At 50.0% G+C, this 19,924-nt stretch overlaps 1 protein-coding gene across 1 annotated transcript in view; it reads right to left on the minus strand.

Moving 5' to 3' along the window:
* TNS3 (tensin 3) overlaps positions 1 to 19,924 on the minus strand; it is a 330,636-nt gene that overhangs the window by 94,427 nt on the left and 216,285 nt on the right. The window lies entirely within an intron of this gene.

Genomic DNA, 19,924 nt, shown 5'->3' on the forward strand with positions numbered 1-19,924 from the left:
CAGTGGGGGCAGGAGAGTCAGCCTCAGGGGGAGGGAAGGAGAAGGGGCCTCTGGAACACACTGTTCCTATCCTGTTTTCTTGTAAAGGGCTATCACTTTGCAAAAGGAAGAACTTGAATTTCAGTTGGACAAAGGAGATGGCTGTTTCCCTTTATCTTTAAAGATGGGATCCCCATTCCACCATTTACTCTGCGTGCGTTCCTGGTCATGACATTCAGGCTGTTCAGTTTCCCGGTTTTACATTTATAAAACGGAATGCTTCCTATCTTTCAATGGAATGAAAGACACAAAGATGCTTTCCATCTTTGGCTCCAAGTAAGAGCACTCATAACTACTATTAAAGGCTCTTCCCATAGTGGACAGGGCCTGGCATCCGCTCCCTGGGCTCATCTCTTCACTGCCTGCCCTGTTCCTAGCAGTCCACTGCAAGCATGCACCCGCCCTGGGGCTTTGGCTCCTGTCCTTCTCTGCATCTCATCTCCCTCACCTCCTCAACAGGTGCTGCCCCGACCACCCTTTCCTCACTGGGTTTTTATCCAGAGTACATACTTGCATTCAGAAGAACTGCACCTTCACACACGGGGACTCAGGCTCATTGAGGGCAGGTGGTTTGCTTTATTTTGCTCTCTCTTACATTTCTAGCATTAGAGAACAGCTTCTGACACCAGGTGAGTATTGAGTGAGAGGCTAAAAGTTTGAGCTTTTTCACACATGACAAAATCTGGGGAGCTATTTTGGAAAGCTCAGCTGCCTTAGCAGGCAAAACAAACAAGCAAAGAACCACCACCAACCCAAACCAAACACACACACAGCCCACAAGGATCTGAAGGTAGAAGAGCCGTGCAGCCCTTGGCCACCTGCAGCCCAGGTGTCCCCGTTCTCTGGGCCTTTTCCCAGGCAGCACAGCCAGGTCCGCCCATTCGTGAGAGGCGGAAACAGGGCGGCCATCGCTACTGACCTGGCTGGTCTCCAACTGACAATGAACACAACTGGAAAAGTAAATGAAGTCACCCAATTTAAGGGTTCTAAATTCCAAAGAAAACAAAAGTCGTGACCCTAAAGGTTAGCCCATTTGCCCATGAAGCAGGAAGCATGGACCGGATATCCAGGGGACATTTAAACATTATCTGGACACAATGTGCTCCGAACCAGGGGCACAAATATTAATGAGACAGAGCCCCGGCAAACAGCAGATGCAAGGAAATGGCACCATGCTAACTGTCATTTCCAGTCTCCTTTATCCTCCTGCCACCTGTGAGGTTGGCGTTTCATTGCTCAAACCCACACAGCTCCAAGTGGCAGGGCTGGGTGAATATCTGTCTTCTGACCTCTGTATCGTCTATCTTCTCACCTATGAAACTGTTGCCTCTACACTGGGCGCATAGGAAAGAGCCTCACCTAAACACTTTCTGCCACTGTTATGCTTTCTAAGACTCAATGCAAAAGCTGCAGGACAAGAGCAATAAAAAGAGAATCCTGCCTAGAAATGAAACCTAACAGGGGTGTGGAAGCAGGGTCATTGCATGGCTGACTGCCAGTCTTGCCAATGAGAAACCAAACAGGAGCCCACACCTTGTTGTTTGCAGCCCCCAAAGGCGCTGATCCATCATTAAAGGACACCCTCCTTAACTGATGGCAGAATGCTACTGATAATATGGTTCTGGTTTGGAAAAGTGACATAGAAAGTAATTTTCTGCACCCAGACCAGAGAAATGACATAGCCAACAAAACTCCCATCTGTGGTTCCTGGACATGGGTTGTCGGTGGGGTTCCTGGTGCCCTGACGAACTCCTAGGGGCAGGGAGGGTGAGGAGCCCCTACTAAGTGAGGGAGGCTGCAGGGCTTCAAGTCTCCACTCTGTCTCTGGCACCTGACGTGCTATCAGGGCTGACACTGCTGTGAGGAGGTGGTGGGGTAAGGACAGAATTCTCAAAGGTGGGGTCCTGCCACTCGTCTGCCCCTTCCACCTTTTTATATCCTTAAATAACATATTTTAACATTTTGCTTCCATCTCAAAGGGAGTATGGGGAAGTCTGAATCAACCCTCATTCTGCAAATTTAGAACCTGATCCCAGAGTGGGAGGAAGTAACTCGCAGGGATCCCATAGCTCTTCAGCTGCGGATGCAGGAGAACCTTTCCACATCTCAGTCCAGGGTAAATCATCCCATTCGGTGTCCCCTTTCCCTTGCGTTGCCCCCAGACCCAGCCAACAGCACCAAGGACCTCCCCTCCCAAGGGAGCCTGTCCACTGTCTGGCAACGATTTCCTTGTGGCCGGATCTTAGTTCAAAATCCAACAAACATAAATATGGCCCTGAATGACTTCCGCTGCATGACATACCGGTGAAGTTTATCGCCTGGAAAAGGACCAGAAGGAAGAAAATACAGAACAGACATTCTTGTCTCCTTGGAGGACCTGCAGCAACAGACTTCCTCACCCACCCTCCCTGCAGGGAATCCTTCTCTTTCCACCCCAACCCTGGTACTGAAACGTGGCTTTCCCACAAGGAGGCAAGAGAGTAAGAGGCACTCAGAAAGTATTTCAAAAGTCACTCAAAAAATGGACAAGACAAAAAAATATATGTGAAAATATCCCTTCCATCCCGGCTGAAAACAGATTAGGCAATGCCCAACTGTGCTCCCCGGCAAGCTGACAATCAGCTGGCCAAAGGGACGGTTGACCTCACACTTCAGCACCCTCCATCATCAATCACTTAGCAACCAAAAATACTCATCACTGATCTGTAATCCACTGAACTGTCCACTGGCCCTGCTTCCAACAGAAAGTTGATTTGAAGCAAAAGAAGGACAAATCTGATAGATTTATGAAGCGATGTAGAACCTTTTCTTTTTCTAGGTACTGATGCTAAGAATCCCATATTCTACTTTTTGCGACAGGTGTGCTTAAAAAGTAACTTTTCATTTCAAAAGAACTAACAGTATCCTCCCTGAAACTTTTTAGTTTCAAAGGAGAAACTAGAAAATTCTTCTCCATGAAAGTTGGTAAGAGTTGACTAAGCACTGCTATGATTGCTAGTCATAAATGGGGACTTAGAAGCAATATTCAGCCCAGTCCTGATGATGTGCTGCAGCATGGACCAGCCCCCTTGGGGAACAGAGAGGAACAAGAGATGGAAAGGGTGGTGGGCACATTTCACGGCATCTGAATAGACAGATCAACAGAGGCAAGGGAAAGACCGAGTGGCGTGTGAGAAGAAAAGCACCCACTGATGCTGAAGCGGCCACCCTCAGGTGAGCCAGGTGAGGCTGCAGGAATTGGCATCTTCATCACCTGACGAACAGAGAGAATTCTGGAAACACCCTTCTCCTACCACTCAGCTGACCACCTAAAGACAAGGCCACTATGCAAGCTCCTCCCATGCTCCCAGCACACTGTTAGGCCCTAGGGATCCCACTCAATTCCCAAAGCAATTCTGTGAAGGAGGAAATGGGAAGTTCATTTTACAGATGAGAAATCAGAGGCTGAGAGAGCCTGCACTAACATTAATGATTTTTTTACAAGCCTACTGAATAGAACATCTGAAATTTAAACCGACCTCCCGCCAACTCCAACACCCATTATTTCCATCCCTTAAAAATGATAAAATTCTAATCTTAGTCAATCACGTTTATATTTTACAGATATCTAGATCAAGACACACACACACACACACACACACACACTCATATACACCTCACTCACTCCTCAGAGACTATCAAGCGATTTGTGCTTTCCTCTCTAACTCCTAAAATGATTCATTATCGGGGACAGACCCCTGTGCTGCCATAGCCGCTGTAGTGATGGTCAGTTTTATGTTCTGTTTCTTCAAGCAAGTGCATTTCTATCCTCACAATTAGTGGATCAGGAGCTGCTCCTAGCATGGACCCTTCAGCACCCCCACACGCCCATGGTACCAGCAGCCCCATTGGGGTCAGGAGCCATGGATATGCCAGAGGTCCCACCTGCGCCTGGACCACCACAGGGAACAGGCAGCTTCTCCAGACACAGCCAGGAACCGTCCTGTCCCCAGATCGCCCTCAAATGACTCACTTGGGACCAGCCCAGCTGAATCAATTCACCATATCCAAACAATCCCAGTAAGTGGAGGTTTATTGGAATTGTGTCTGCAGCTTCAAGTGCCCATGGTGAGGCTCTGACAAGCACAGCCCAGGGAAAATACTGAACACAGAGAGGCTTTGGTTTCAAGAACGAGCACTCGTCTGCAGGTGGTCCCCTGGAGGGGTCTCAAGGACTATGTACGACTCCACGTAGGTGACATTCTGGGGTGGAGACATTGTGTTTGGACACAAATGGCTGTGGTCAGGGCCAGGAGAAGAGTGGAGGCTGCAAAGGGTGCGAGGGATGGTTTGGGCAACAGAAATATCTGTGTCTTGATAGTGGTGGGAGTGTCATGGCATAATGTTTGTCAAACTCAGACTACTGTATACTAAATAGAGCACATTTTACTGCATGCAAATTGCACCTCAATTAAAACAACCGTTGTGAGATCAAGACAGAAATGAGACTCACAGCACACTAGGCCCCAACCTGAGGTGGCTCCTCTTGATCTCCTCCCTTCCTCCCCTCTTCCTCTTCTTCCCCCTCCTCCCTTTCGTCCTCTTCCTCCTCCTCCCCTTCCTCCTTCTCCCTCTCCCCCTTGCCCTCCTCTCCCTCTTTAAAGGCCTTCCCTCCTCTTCCTAAATTCCATGAGACAAAGGAAACCCTCTCTCCTTGGGATAACGATCATAGTCCCTTTGCACCTCACTGTCACATAAAGCATCTTTTGACATTTCCAATGGAGTGATTCATGTGCACACCTTCCCTCCCCTTCTAGACGTTCTGGCATAACCCAGGCTTGAGTCCTGGCTTCATCATAGCTGTGTGACTTCAGATGAATGAATCACTCAGCCTCTCTGTGCCTCAGTTTCCTTGTCTGTTGCAAAGCAACCTGGAGAAGGGTGTGTTTGCTGGTATCAGCTCCCAGGACCACTGGGGTGCAACACGAAAGGCACGGCACACAGTAGGCACTGGGCAAACCCTTCTTTCTGTGCTTTCCCCCTCCCTGGTCAAGTGAAGAATTCCCGGAACTCACATGTGATTCACGTGTGGACCCTCTGGGTGCAGAGCTGAGGGACAGAGGATGCTCCATGAACATCTAATCAGTGAGTACACAGAAAGCAGGTCCACTGACCTCCCGCCTCGAGAATTACCCTGAAGAATTGTTCTCTAATATAAAGCTATGATAAGAGATGGGTTTTAAAAAACGTATTCAAAAGTTCTGTAAGTCATTTTTTAATACGACTCAAATTGTCCCAGGCACCAATTTTGCTAACCATCCACCCAGTGCGACTTTATGGCCAAGCTGCCTGGCTCAGGCTCTTACTAGCTGTAAAACTGTTTTCCCACCCCATACTTTTTTTGTTTCCTCAGTCACTGACAGCAATGATGGCAAAAGCAGCAGTGATAAGCTAACTGGGCAACTACTGTCTTCCAAGAACTTCACCTATTGCCTCATTTGAGGCTCAAAGCAAACCCAGAAGGGACATGGGTTCTCCTCTGTTGAACCTATGAGGTTAGGGGGCTGCAAGGGACCAGAGCATGTCCAGGTTTCACAGGGGGACGGGTAAGGGTGATCTGGCAGATCGTGTCATGCACGTCCACGGTTCCCATCACTGCATCACATGACCTCCCCTCGCAGAGAGAGAACATTTCTCCTGGATTTGCTAAATCAACTGACACATGAGCGATGGGCACCGGCACTGGACTTGTGAGTTTTCCAGCAGACTATTCAGTTGATGGGTCTGAGGCTGCACAATGTGGAACAGCCAGCGGGGGTTTCAGTGCTGGTGAGGACAGGTGCTGATGGACTGCCTGGATTTCAGGCTCCAGAGCATGGAAGAGACCATCACCAAGCTAGGACGTCTGAAAACTAGGCTGTGGCCCAGAGCACAAGGCAGTGTTGAATGGGGTTAACAATGAGGCAAGGAGCATTCGCGCATCTGAAGCCAGGAGGGGAGGTACGGGTAGCCCTGGCGATGTCTCAAGGGTACCTGCTCCCTGGAGGCCTGGTAGGAGCTGCAGGCACAGAAAGACCTTCCCAGTCAGGAAGCGATGTCTGAGCCAAGAGGTTCCTTCTCAAGGGGTGTTGTGTTATCTTATCCACAGCATATGCAAAAATCACTCTTGTTTTTTCCATGTGGACATTTATAATTAGAGCATGTATAACCTCTCACTAAAACAAGGTTTGTTTTAATTTTATTACAGTAGAATTCTGACTCTTTGCTAATTAATAATTTTTGGAGTTTGTATTAAATCATTTTCTACTCCAGAGAAAAATCAGGAGCTTTTAATCTACTAGACAGAGACGCCATGACTTTGATATATTTCCTCTTTTTTTTTTTTTTTTTTTACAAAAAATAAAAGATGGTAATAAACTCTACTCTGTAGGGACAACTCTTTCTCTCCTTAGGCGGAATAACTCCATTCTAAGGCATTGTTCCCTTGGTACGTCAGTCTCATCTTGAGAGTGAACTCCTTCCCAAGCCCCCAGACCCAAATCACTGTCTGAGTTGCCAGGAGGGGAGGTGCCCAGCAGGACAGAGGCTGCAGCGCAGCACCGGGACACCTTACTGAGACTGCCCAAGGGTGCTGGAAAATCCCTCCCTCTGGGGTAAAGCTGAGCTCCTTGCTCACGCTTTCTAAAAACGAGGCCGACTGTAAATTCTTAGAGAAATATAGAGCAAAAAAAAATTAACAAAAGCCAGAACCAGAGCAGAACCTTCCACACAGAAACGCCTGCCCAGCCACAAACCGCCTCTCTGGGAAGGGAAGGCACCCCACTGCAGAGCAGGAGCGACTCGGGAGTTGGGCCAGATTCCAAGGGCTCCTGTGGTCTCCTGGGTGAGGCTCTGGAATGTGGCGATAAAGGAGCGCTATGTTCCGAGTGAGGCTGTGGCAGGCGAGTCCCGGACGCTGCCAAGGTGCCCCCACAGCCGCACTGACAGCAGGGCAGGCCAGGGTGGCTCCCCGGGCAGACCTCTCACACCAGCACGCTGGTGCAGGCTCAGCATTCAGCAGGCGCCTATCTCAGGCCTCTGACCGGGCAGCCCAGTTCCCTTTTGGGCACTCCTAACTGTGAAAACACTAGGGCCCAAGCCCAGAGGAAAAGAGGAGGTCCTGTTGGCCTTATCTGAGGTCACCCAAGCCGCCTGGCCACGGAGGCGGCCAGAGAGCTTACAAACGCCATGTCAGACCATCACTGAACTCCTCCCCAAAAAGAAGTCGGTAAGTTAAGACACCTCCAGCTTGCAAACCAATAAAGGCATTCCTGGACAAGTCCTGAGCGACATTCCTTCTTGCCCGGTTAAAGCATCCGTTCTGCTGACTATTCCACTCCATAACACCCTCTCCTCCTGGCTAGCACCAGCTCTTTCCCTCTGGAAGTCTTGGCGAGTTGGTAAATCTCAGCAGGCACACAGTTCAGTTTCACGTCTTTGTAGCGTTACAGAAGCCACACACATGCACACATGCACACACAAACGCACCGCACAGGAACAGACACACACACACATATGCGTGCACACACAAATGCTCCCTGCTTACCTTCCTTCAAAACAGCCCAGCGGCTCTCTCAGTCTGCACTTCTGAGCCCAGTTTTCCTTGACACAGGCCTTCACAGCAGGATAGTGGCATGCCAGGGGAGGGCAGAGGCACGCCACGTCCCTCCCAGGCACCTGGCCTCCCACTAGTGTAGAAGGTAAAAGATCTCCTTGGCTATGCAGGGACTTTGATTCCGCCAAAAAGGCCAGGGCAATGTAAACACGAGGGTGGGGTTTGGTGCACTCAGGTTGAGTGAAATTTGAACTCCGGAGGCTGAGGAGGTGGAGAAAGGAGCTCCTCCTGGGAATCCCTCACCAGGCTTCTGCGTTCACTCCTGAGCGTTCTGAACTGACGTCCAGGAGCCAGCACCAACCCACGCGGCTTACAAAGCACAGTTTCAGCCTCCTTTTGCTTTCTTCAAAGTAACCAGGCGGAAAATCTTTGCCACACATGCTCCATCTCCTGGGAGTTGTCTCTCTGTCTTTTGTGCGGGATGTGGCTAAGAGTACAGCGTGAGTGTTCATTGCACACGGCATATTTTGTGTGGTTAGCCCAGAGCTCTATGTTCTGTGTACAGTGTAGCAGATCCTTTTCATCTCAGGCCTCATTACATTCAACGTAGGTGGGCTTCAGCCAGTGGCTTACTCTTTGCTTTGGCTCAACATGGGCCACAATATCAACCACACACGTTTTTTACTCTTTAACTGAACAGAATATGACACAGCAAACAAGCAAAAGCCCATTCTGATGCCTTCAGGTTCCCAAAGCACAATGGAAACCCTTTTAAAAATCACCAGTCAGCCATCCAGGGGAGACAGGACATACCTGGGCTGAAAGCACAGGCAGAGGGTAATGAGTCTTCAATAAATCACCCGAGATGGCCACATTGGCATATGTCACTTATAGGAGGTTAAGACAAAACTCAGCGCACCCTTGAAAGAAAAAATCTCTTTTAGGATGAGACATAATGCACTTATTGTGCAAGAAGTTCTATTAAATTTGGTATTCTTTAAAGGGTATTGGCTAACCCACCTTCCTATCAAGAGTACCGAAATTATTGTTACAATTCTGCAAATGGCATGATCGCTGCAATAAAGGCAGTGACTAACTTATCACAAAACAGTTTGCTTTAAAGAATACACATCAAAAGAAAAGAGATTAGGAGCAGTGAATATAATGCAAGGAATGTCCGTGTCTCCAAACTGTAGCTAACTGTATGTCTAGATATGGCCAGGGGGTCCCAACCTCCTACAGGATGCAAATTTTAAAATCAGACCATTGCATCACAAAACGGTGCAAGAAAAGCAACAGCCAAGGTACCTTTATCCATTTCTAATAGAAAGAGGCAGCAGTATTAGTTATATGTTCAAAAGGAGTGTTTCCTTTCATGTTGTTCTGGGTTGGGCTTGATTTCGGTGGGGTTGGGGTTTTTGTTGTTTTGTTTTTCGGTGGCTGAGGGCAAATTTTCTTCATGTGGATAACAGCTTTGTAAACGGGCTGCCATAAGCCTTTGTGAATATATGGCAACGGGCACCCACTGGTCTTCAGATCTTGTTTATGTAGCTGGCGGCCACTGAGCAGGCAGGCTCAGAACGCTCTCATTTTCTACACGTTCCCTGCTAATGGGTCTTGATTACATGGAGCCTGTTCAGGCTGTTAGTATTAACTTCTCTTGAAACAAGGAGGTCTTTTGAAGCTTTGCTGATGTTTGGCCAGAGGCAGTTCTGTGGCTCGGAGTGTTTTGAAAGGCCCCAAGCCTTTTCACCCTGAAGGGTTGTAATTTTGTGCAGCAGGCTGGCCAGTCGACCCTTAGTATATGCGGCGGATTGGTCCCAAGACACCAGCACCCCCCAGTCCCCCACCATCCCCCGTGAGTATACCAAATCTGTACATACTCAAATCCTGCAGTCAGCCTCGAGGAACCTGAGTATAGGAAAAGTGGGCTTTCCATATACACAGGCTTCTCATCCTAAATAGACTGTATTTTCAATCTGTGTGTTGCCTGAAAAAAATCTGCACATAAGCGGACTCACACAGTTCAATTATCGTTCAAGGGACCACTGTGTAGCTAATGAAGAAAAGACTCGTTGAGTTTCCCGAATATCTCTGAAAATAGCAAGTGGGACAGGAGGTTGGCAGTATGTTTAGTGCCACTCCTATTCGGGACTCCCTAAAGGCAGAAGAAAATTCCAGAATGGGAAACCAATTAGAAGGATGAGAAAAGACGTGGAAATTTCAAAAAGTAGTGGGAAAGATCAGAGGTATAAGACTCTCCTAAGGCCAAAACACAGACAAGAATGTTCACAGGCAGCATTATTCACCCTAGACAAAAAGTGTTAAGAGCCCAAATGCACACCAGCCAACAAATGAATAGGCAGAGTGTGATGTGCCCACACAGTGGCATACCACAGCCATGAAAGGATGGAGTGCAACAAGAATGAAGCTGGAACACTTAGGCTGAGTGAAAGAAGTGAATCACAGAAGGCCACTCATTGCACGACTCCAAGGAGTGAGACGTCCGGAATAGGGAAACACAGAGAGAAGGAAAGTAGCTTCATGGTTGCCAGGGGCTGAGGAAAGGAGGAACTGGGAGTGACTGCTCATTGAGTACAGGGCTTCTTTTGGGGTGATGAAGACATTCTGGAATTAGATAATGGCAACAGTTCCACAACCTTGTGAACGTACTAAAAATCAATGCCTTGTATACTTTAAAATGATTAGAATGGTAAATTTATGTGCCGTGAATCTGATCTCAATACATAAAAAATAAGAATATTCTCAGGCTAGAAACCACATGGTAACAAGGGCATATTTAGCAAGGGCAACCAGCCCGAGGCTCCCACGTGCACTCAGGTTTAATACAAAGCATCTGGGGACAGAGGCAGGCTCTGACCTCGGGTAGACAGGGGATTTCTGCAACAGAGTCTGCGGCATACAACATTCAAGGAGAGAGAAGACACTCTATTCTGTGCGCTGGTTACCGGAATGAAACCAACGCTGTGATCAGACCATCCTCTAGTGCAGGGTTCCAGGCCAAAAGAAAGCCACCCACCTAGACAGATCAGGGTGTGGCTTCTGAGGAGGCCATTACCCGGACTGCAGGTCAGAAGCTGATGTGCAGGGCCTCCCATGAAGTTCCTCCTCATGAGGAGAGACACATGAAAGTGACATCTAAATTCACATAGCTCCTGGTAGAAAGTTCTGATTTGAAAACATGACACCACCAACTTTCAATAAATGGAGGTCCCTCCAGCCCCTGACCGCCCTTTCTCCCCACTGTCTCCACCGTTTGCTCCTTTCTGAACTTTCTTTCCAAGGACACGTCCTCCTGAGCTGACATCCCTACCTGTCCACTACACTGAGTCTGTGCGATCCCTTCTCCAATGTCAGTCCCCTCCCCGTCCACCTGGGCAGACAGACCCGTCCCAGGGGCTCTCTGGAGGGGCAGCTGTGTGCCCAGAGGCCAGGAAGGGGCAGCCTGTGCCTCCTGCACTCCACTTCAGAACACTTTCACCCAAAACTCATTTCTCTCTGGAAACTGGTACCCCTGGCTACAGCGTTCTCCAGCCCTGTGGGCTGCCACTGCCCCTCACTTCCCAGCCCATCCCCCACACGTCCATGCCTCCATGGGTCTAGGCTCAAACACTCTCATCACAGGCATTTCTGTGGTTTCTCCTGGGAAACCATCAACATTTTATTGGGACCCTCACCTTGACTCTTTGGACTTTAGAGAACTTTCTTTGGTTTCACTTTAGAATTTCTCATGACATACCCTCAACTTCCTCCAAACTTCAAAAGCCCTGAACTTTTCAGGAGTGGCAGCCAGGCCTCTCCTTTCTCTAGCAGCCTCTACAGCTCCCTGGCTCCTGCTCTTCTCTGCATGTATCCAGTCCTTCCCTCAGCACAGTGGAGTCGGGAGCCAATGTATGTTTAACTCCAGCACCAAAGTTAAGACATCAAGGGCAACACAGATCCACGGTACTTCCTCTCCTAGCCCATCTAGACCCACAAGGCCTGCTGTCTCCCTCACCTGTGGCCCATGTCCATGCCCTTGCTGATGTGCATGCCTCTGAAAGCAGCTCTACCAGTGTGGCGTCCACACATTACTGAGCACCGCCCACCCCAGCAACCACCTGTTTCCAGGGGAAGCTCCTCCAAGCTGTCCCAGCTTTCAATACCTCCACTCCTCAGACTGTTGTCCACTCCCAGTAGACAACCTCGCCTGCCTTGCACAGGTCAAGTGATGCCACAGCCAGTGAACTCACTCCTAGTCGGCTCTCTACCCTTCTCTGCATCTTGGCTCCTGCACTGGGCACCCTGCCTTGGACACACTCATGGTGCTCTCAGCCCCCTGCCTCTGTGAATCCAGTCCCTGCCTGCACTGAGCTCGGCACATCGGCAGAAGGAGATTCACAGCCGGCGACCAAGTCCCCACTCCTGGCTTCACCAACTAGCCCTCTGACCCCTCCGAGTGTGGTAAGGATTAAATACATCAATGCAAGCTGCATGCTCGGAAGGTTGTGCGGCTCGTGAGCAGCACTCAGCAAGGGTGAGCTCTGATAACAACAACCATTAGCCATTCCAGCCCTGTCCCGGCCTCTGCACGGAGCTGTGCCGTCCAATTCAGCTCTGTATCTGCAGCACCCAGCACTGCCCGTGCTCAGTAAGGCAGGGAGGGGATGGAGACTGCATCCTGGGTCCTACAGAGCCTGCCTGGCAAGCACACGCGGCCTCTGGTTCTCTTTGATGAGCTTCCCAGAAGTTGACCACTCTGCCTTCACTCCCCAGGTGACCTACCCGAATCCTCGGACTTAACGATTAACAAGAGAGCAATATCTTATGTACAGGAATAAAGAATGAACCCCCAATACTACGAGAAAGATGGCTTCCTCGCAGCCTCTGCCCACCCTCGGGAAAGCACCCAGAATGCCCATCACTCGGTGGTTCCCCTGCTGCTTTTCCTTCTGCCTCATCCTAGTCAGGGGCCCAGCAGCATCCCGGACTCACTGCTACGAGTTCAGGGGCAATGTACGGCTACAGCTGCCACCAAAGGACGGCTGCTGAGATCTTGGCATAATTCCCACAATCAATCAACACCAAATCTTGCTATTGCTCTAACCATTTGGCCTAATTTCAGTAAGAATATATCCCAGGTCACAAATTAGCTCACATTCACACTGACAAAAATAAATACTATTGAATTTTCATAGTATAATTTTCCATAGACTGTCACCACCATGAATCCTAAATTAATTCAACTTTCCATGGTGAAGTCTGAAAGACCACGATGTCAGAGGGTGTATTTTCCTTGTTAAGAAATCATCACTATGCACTTGTAAAGAAACACTAAACACATCTCTGGCTCTTGGTATGTGGCAAAAAAACTTCCTGGGGACAGTTGTACACTCCTCCTGGGCCCTATCAACTGGAGGGGGTCCCCCGACATCCACAACAGGCAGGTGCAGGCAGAACACACACAGGACATTTGCTGGGGACGCCCTCCTCCTGCCCACAGAAACCTGTTTTCTCAGCTCCTGGGGTCAATGACTTTCCCTGCACTTCGCAACAGTCTCTTGGGTCCTAGGGATTTAAATCTGGGCTCCCAATTCCAGCCAGAGCAACTGTCACTGGGTGTCCACCCTCGACAGGCCTTGACTTTGGCCCCCTCTCTGTGACATGCTCTTATCACACCCCTGGCTCACACAGCAAAGTGGTCACCGTCTCCTACCCTGGTCCGTGGACCTCCATGCCAGGTCTCCCCAACGGAGAGCAATGCTCTAGGTATATGGCTGTGCTGAGGCAACAAGCCAGGCGGTCTCAGCTTTGCTCAGCCTGGCGTGCATCCCCGTCCAGCACAGTGTCCACAGGGGGAAAGGAGTGCTGTGGAAACCAGCTTTCATCCACAAAGTAGGTCAGATTGCTCCTATCAGCAAGATAAACTGAGCAAGTCTGAAGATCCCTTAAAGCTTGCTTTTCTTACGTAAAAGCACAAGCTGCCATTATATCAACCTTGTTTTTGAAGAAATAGGTGGATGTTTTACATAAAATATCCTCTGCAATCTGTGCTATGTTAAAAAATTTACGTGGGGAACACACCCACTAGTCTCTGACACCCATGCCTTCTACCTCCAATGCCCTGCGCCCCACGGCATCTTCGATAACAATAACGGAATACAACAACGGCATCCCCTCTGTCCTTGGACCTACAGAGAGAATAAGAGACAATTTACATGCAACTGAATGCGTGTTTAACATCAAGTATCTTGTTTGTCAACATTTAAACACAATTTTAACTATCTAAAGTCCCAGAATTAACCGTATAGGGCCAGGGTGCCCAACTTTCAATAGCAGAACTTGATCTTCAAACAAATCTTTATGCAGAAACCAAACATGAAAAACAGAAAAAGATCAAGGTGGGACTGGGGCTGTGGAGGGTTCTGGTAGAAGTGGATGGAGAGAGGCCGGGGCTGCTCCTTAACAACCAACTTGGAATCCTGGAGCCACAGGCATGGAGTTTGAAAGCTGTTGACCCCAAGAGTGTTGTTACTCCTAAGGTCAATGCCAGTACCAAGAACATCGCCATAAAAGGCAGGAGAACATTTGCTTAAAGGGAACGTGCATGTGGATGGTGGTCTCCTAGCCCAGATGGCCGAATGGGGCCAGAGACGCAGGCCATGAGGGTGCACCTCCGTGTAAGGGTCCCTGTCCCCATAAGGGACAAAGGACCCAAGTCAAAGAGATTGTCCCAGTTGCCCCTTTTGTATGAACACCTCCCTTTTCCCCTAAGTCATCCGTAACCTTTCCCTCCCCTAGGAAGCCCTGGCAGCTGTCTTGCAGCACTTTCCAAAGGAAGGAGTAGATGAGACAGTCTTGCATGTGTAATCTAAAAGGCCTCCCCAGACATTCCTTTAAGCCTGAAAGAGAAGAGCCAGAGCACACACAAGTCCTATTCTTCCAGCCAAGGGCTGAGGAAGATGATGAGCATGACCCTGTGGGCCAGGCACACAGAAGGGTGTGCATGTGAGGAAGAGACTCTGCTTTTCTTCAGTCCCAGCCTCGTTCTCTCTCACATTTTGGTTCTGTTTATCAAATACTTAAAAGTCAGCAGGTGCTCTCTTTCCCTGACCTGGCACAAGTGCAATTGCAGGCTCTTACAGAGAGGCAAAATGAAGTTGCAGCCCTGCCTCTTTCAGGCAATGGAGAGAAAGGTTCTGCCCAAGGAAGACACAGGTGAAAACTCAGCAGGTTTGATCGAGTGCCATTCAGGCTCCCTACTCACACCAGGAGATGGGCAGAAGACCACATCTGGGAAGAGGGGCTTGACTGAGATGTGACTTGGAAAGGAGTGGCAGCAAGGGCCTTGTAAGAAGAATAAGGACCAAACCCTCACTACACCAGGGTCTACACACACACTGCTGCTCACGCTGGGTGTGGGAAGCTTGGTGCTCAGAGTCCCAGGGAGACTGTAGGGATGGAGCCCTCTTCCAGATTCACGTCTCAGGGAATCCACCGGCAGAAGAACAGTCAAGGTTGTAGTCCCCATAGGTGGGAATTAGAGTCCAAAGATCTGCAGCTTTGGGGAAGGAATGCAGGGCACGGGCATGAATCATTGCATGTATGTTGGTTAAGTGGGCAGGGTCACCAAAGAGCAGTGGAGATACTGACCACAAATAGCAGAGGAAAGTGAAAAGAGATTAAGAAGCACAGCTCCACTGGACTCTAAGAAGACACAGTAGGCCGGGTGCGGTGGCTCACACCTGTAATCCCAACACTTTGGGAGGCCCAGGTGGGCAGATCACCTCAGGTCAGGAGATCGAGACCAGCCTGGCCAACACAGTGAAAACTCCATCTCTACTAAAAATAGAAAAATTAGCTGGGCATGGTGCAGGCAACTGTAGTCCCAGCTACTCGGGAGGCTGAGGCAGGGAGAACTGCTTGAACCCGGGAGGTGGAGGTTGCAGTGAGCCAAGATTGGGCCACTGCACTCCAGCCTGGGTGACAGAGTGAGACTCCCTCTCAAAGAAAGAAAAAAAAGGAGGAAGAGGAGGAGGAGGAGGAGGAGAAGGAGAAGGAGAAGGAGAAGCAGAAGGAGAAGGAGAAGGAGAAGAAGAAGAAGAAGAAGAAGAAGACGACACAGTAACTGCAGTAATACAAACAAGCTGTCCACCTTCTAGACTCCTGTCTGCATGCACAGGACACCTCATCCAGTGGGATAATGGGTGTACCCTTCCTCCTAGGAAGCAGAGGAGGCCCAAGGTTTGTGTGCCGACTGGGGGTTGGAGGGCCCCTGAGGACCCAGGACGAATCCAGCCAACTCTCAGCACCTCTTTCACTGTCCCAGGGGGTGACACTACTTAACTCTTAACGCCACTCTTGTGGGCTGATTTCTGCAAATTTGACAGGACAACATACAACTTGAGCCAATTCCTCTGATTCCTGTCAGATTCAAAAAGTAATGAGTACTTCATGAGATGGCGGCTCAGGACCTGGAACAACTCTTTTCACTGCCCCCAATGCCACCCTCACTCTTCTGATGGAGTGCATCAATTTTTTGAAAGTAACCCCCACACAACTTGATCCTGGTTGTAACAAAGGGTAGGCTTCTCACACTACAGACAGGAGGAAGCCGGCGCCCCCAGGCCACTCTCTCAGGTGACATTCAGGAGGACTTGCTGTTTGGTCTGTGATCACGCCTGCAAGGAAGTCCTTTGGTGTTTGTGGGTTGGAGGCTTGCAGCCTCAATTCATAATCAAGAGATGCAGACGGAGGAAATCTCAGGCTCAGAACAGAACTACACGCCCATCTGGCCCGTTTCTGTCTCAAACAACTTCAGTTGCCTGATGAGAGCTGCTTTTCACTGGCGCTATCTAAGCAAGCAATGCTTAGAAAAGCCTGGTTTGGGGACAAGACCTAAAGAAATATTCTTCTGCCTGGTGGAGAGTCAAGTCTCACAGGGTGGCTGAACACCATGCAAAGCGCCCTGGAGCAGCTCTGGATGTTGGGGGGCAGCACCCCATCTGGCCAACAAGAACCCAGGCTGCAGACACAAGGCACTGTGTCTACCTAAGCACTCAGCAAAGAGCAGAGCCAGGACTGAAGGATCTGTCAGGTGCCATCGGCCCCCTCCTCCACTAAGTTGTCAAAGCTTACTTCACTTTTCCAAATCTTAAAACCCAACAGTGTCTGGGGAGGAAAGTTTTCAAATCCATTTTCAAAGTGGCAACACTTGAACGGTCTCAACCTGATCTGGCACTTCCCGGCCAGCTCTGCACACTGCGGCCAGCGCTTCCTGAGCCAACACGTCCTCACGGTAGCCCGTTCCTGGAACTCGGAACAGCTTTCTGAGAACACGGTATGGCCACTTCAGAACTGTCTTATTGCGAAGGTTGTAGACAAATGTGAATCTCCTCAGTCTGCTCCCTCAAGCAGCCCCATGGGAGCCCCAAAGCCTGGACTCTGGAAATGTTCATCAAGGTATCCACTTAAAGTGGCAAAGCCGGCCGGGCGCGGTGGCTCAAGCCTGTAATCCCAGCACTCTGGGAGGCCGAGACGGGCGGATCACGAGGTCAGGAGATCGAGACCATCCTGGCTAACACGGTGAAACCCCGTCTCTACTAAAAAATACAAAAAAACTAGCCGGGCGAGGTGGCGGGCGCCTGTAGTCCCAGCTACTCGGGAGGCTGAGGCAGGAGAATGGCGTGAACCCGGGAGGCGGAGCTTGCAGTGAGCTGAGATCCGGCCACTGCACTCCAGCCTGGGTGACAGAGCGAGACTCCGTCTCCAAAAAAATAAATAAATAAATAAATAAAATAAAGTGGCAAAGCCCAGGCCTGGCAATGCCATGGCCCTCATCCTGCACACTCTTGCAAGACACAGATGAAAACGCAGCAGCGTTTGAGCTGCACTCAAAAAGTCGTAGGTCAAGGCAAGAAACCAAGGACAAGAGTGACAGAGCCGGCCTTCATGTCCAACCCTCAGCCATTCTTGAAGCTTCCCTGCTGCTCAACCCTTCCTCTTACTCATCTGTCTCCTAAATACCTGAAAGCCCCTACTCTCCTTCACCAGAGCCACACCCAAGTCCAGGCCTCCGTCAGTTCTTAGCTGGGGAGTCCAGAAGCCCATTCTCTACTCTCCTTCCTCTCCAGACTCTGCCTCCCCCAGGGCGTCCTCCAGTCCCTTTGTTATCTTTCTGTATCCTCCAGTCACATGGCTCCTCGGATCCTCACTGTCACCCAGCAAAGGAGCCAGGCTCGGGAAAGGAAGCTGAGGTTCCCCGATCTCACGATTCATCACACATAGCACCTGTTACTTCCTCCTGCACACCAGCCAGGCGGAACACACTTCCCCCTCGTGAATATGTCCTGCTCACCTATGCCCCATGCCCAGGGCTAGGCATACTCTGTCTGCATTCCCTACCTGCAAGGGCTGTCCTCTTCATGAAATCTCCCTGGATTGCACAGGCAAAGTAGTTGATTCTCTTCAATTCTTTCCTAATTCCTGGTATACTCCAATTATGGTACATGGTGCACCCTGTGGCAACAACTGATGTATATCTGTGTCTTCCCAATTAAAGAGTCTGCTCTGTTTCTTCCTGCACCCACCCCAGCATCAGAACCATGGGAATTCCCAAGAAAATATGAGATGCATGAATATGACAAATGGTGTGTACAATAACAAAAATCTCAGAGTTGGAGGGAGGTATCTTTAGAGTCATCCAATTAAAACAGGCCACTTTACAGACTGGGAAAGTGAAAGAGAATGTGGTTTATGAGAACAAGTGTCCCGATGGGGAGTGTGGCCACTGACACGGATGCTCCAGAGACGTCCAGCGAGGAAAATGAGATGTTCTCCATGGGGCTCAGCAACATGGGGGTCCAGGGCTTTGCAGAGCCTCCCTGAAGAGTGCTGTGGGGAGAATCCTGTCTGGAAGGGCTGAGGCCCAATGATGGGGAGAAAAAGGAAGTGAGGGCATTTTTCATCTCTTTGAGCCATGGAGAGGAGGGAGTAATGGGATCTGTCTACACACTGCGTTCTTGGTGGTGACATTACAAATCCAGGGACACATATGCTGCTGTGGGCATTCCCTTAGACCATCAGAGCAAGTCTGATCCTGAAAGGGTAAGTGCATCCTACTAGGGTAAGAAATCCCCCCACCCACAGCCCTCTTGTGTGACGAAGAGGTGGGGCACTTGGTGAGACTCAGCCCAGTCTCACTGAGTCTCAAAGAGTAAAGTCAAGGGTATGAGCCCTGTCCTGCACGGTCTCGAGCACAGGACACACTCTGAGCCACAGCTGCCATCGCTGACAATGTACAACGCCAGAAGGCTACCAGGGTCCCTGGCCGGTTCCTAGCTTTTGATTTCTCATTGGATCTGCTCTCTTTATCTCTAAAATGGGCTCACAGGCTCTCTCGAGGATTAAGATATCATAGTGAGGCTTCCGGCAGGCTGCCACACTGTGTACCGCGAGACATTCTTCCCCCACCTCGGGGACAGCAACCACTCCAGGGAACGCTGACACGACCACCATCCCCCGCGGCCACCACCTGCCAGGACCACAGACCCACGGGGAGACCAGGACCACGTGCTCTTCTCTGTGCTGAAGACAGGGCATTTGTAATCGTTTGCCCACACTGGAAAGGATTCAAGGCTGGCTCCTTTCTGAGCATAGAAGCAGAATGTGCGCTCACACATCAAAGCAGGCACTCCCCTAATGCAGGCCCAGACTGAAGGCAGCTGCGGAGGGCTCCATTCCAGGACAGCAACCACTTCTAGAGAAAAATGTGGCTTAAGTCAACATTTTTTGGGGTTTTTTTAACCAGGCAAGGGCGGGGATAGAAAAGGCAGAGGCGGGGGTGGAAAAGAGAGTGCCGCAATACATCATTTTCCCAGCTAAAAGAGAATGTTTCAGAGGCTGCCAAACCTTAACTCCTCAAAGCATTGGACAGCTTGGAAGACTAAAGCCCCAGTGGGAATGCGGCTGGGACTCCGCCTTCCACCCGCCAGGCGGTGTCCAGTCCAGGGACCTGAGCCAGGCACTGCTGACCGCAGGGAAGAGCGAAGCCTGCCTGGAGTAAGAGCTCACCAATGCAGCCGACCGGCCTCCACACCAAAGAGGGGCTGAGGAGGGCTGCAGAGTGGAAAAGAGGAGAGAAATTCAGCAAGGATGAGTTTTCTATCCAAAGGTGACTACTCTTTCTGGGGAACACCTTCTCAAAAGGACCCAAGCCTGGGGATTCTGCAGAGCTTTGGTGGCAGAGGTGGTGGTGGCAGCCTCGTGTCTCGCAGGAGAACTTGGAAACCCTGCAGGAGTGCAGCAGTAAGA

The sequence above is a fragment of the Mandrillus leucophaeus genome, unplaced genomic scaffold (genome assembly GCF_000951045.1).
Source record: "Mandrillus leucophaeus isolate KB7577 unplaced genomic scaffold, Mleu.le_1.0 Scaffold517, whole genome shotgun sequence".
Classification (NCBI taxonomy): domain Eukaryota; kingdom Metazoa; phylum Chordata; class Mammalia; order Primates; family Cercopithecidae; genus Mandrillus; species Mandrillus leucophaeus.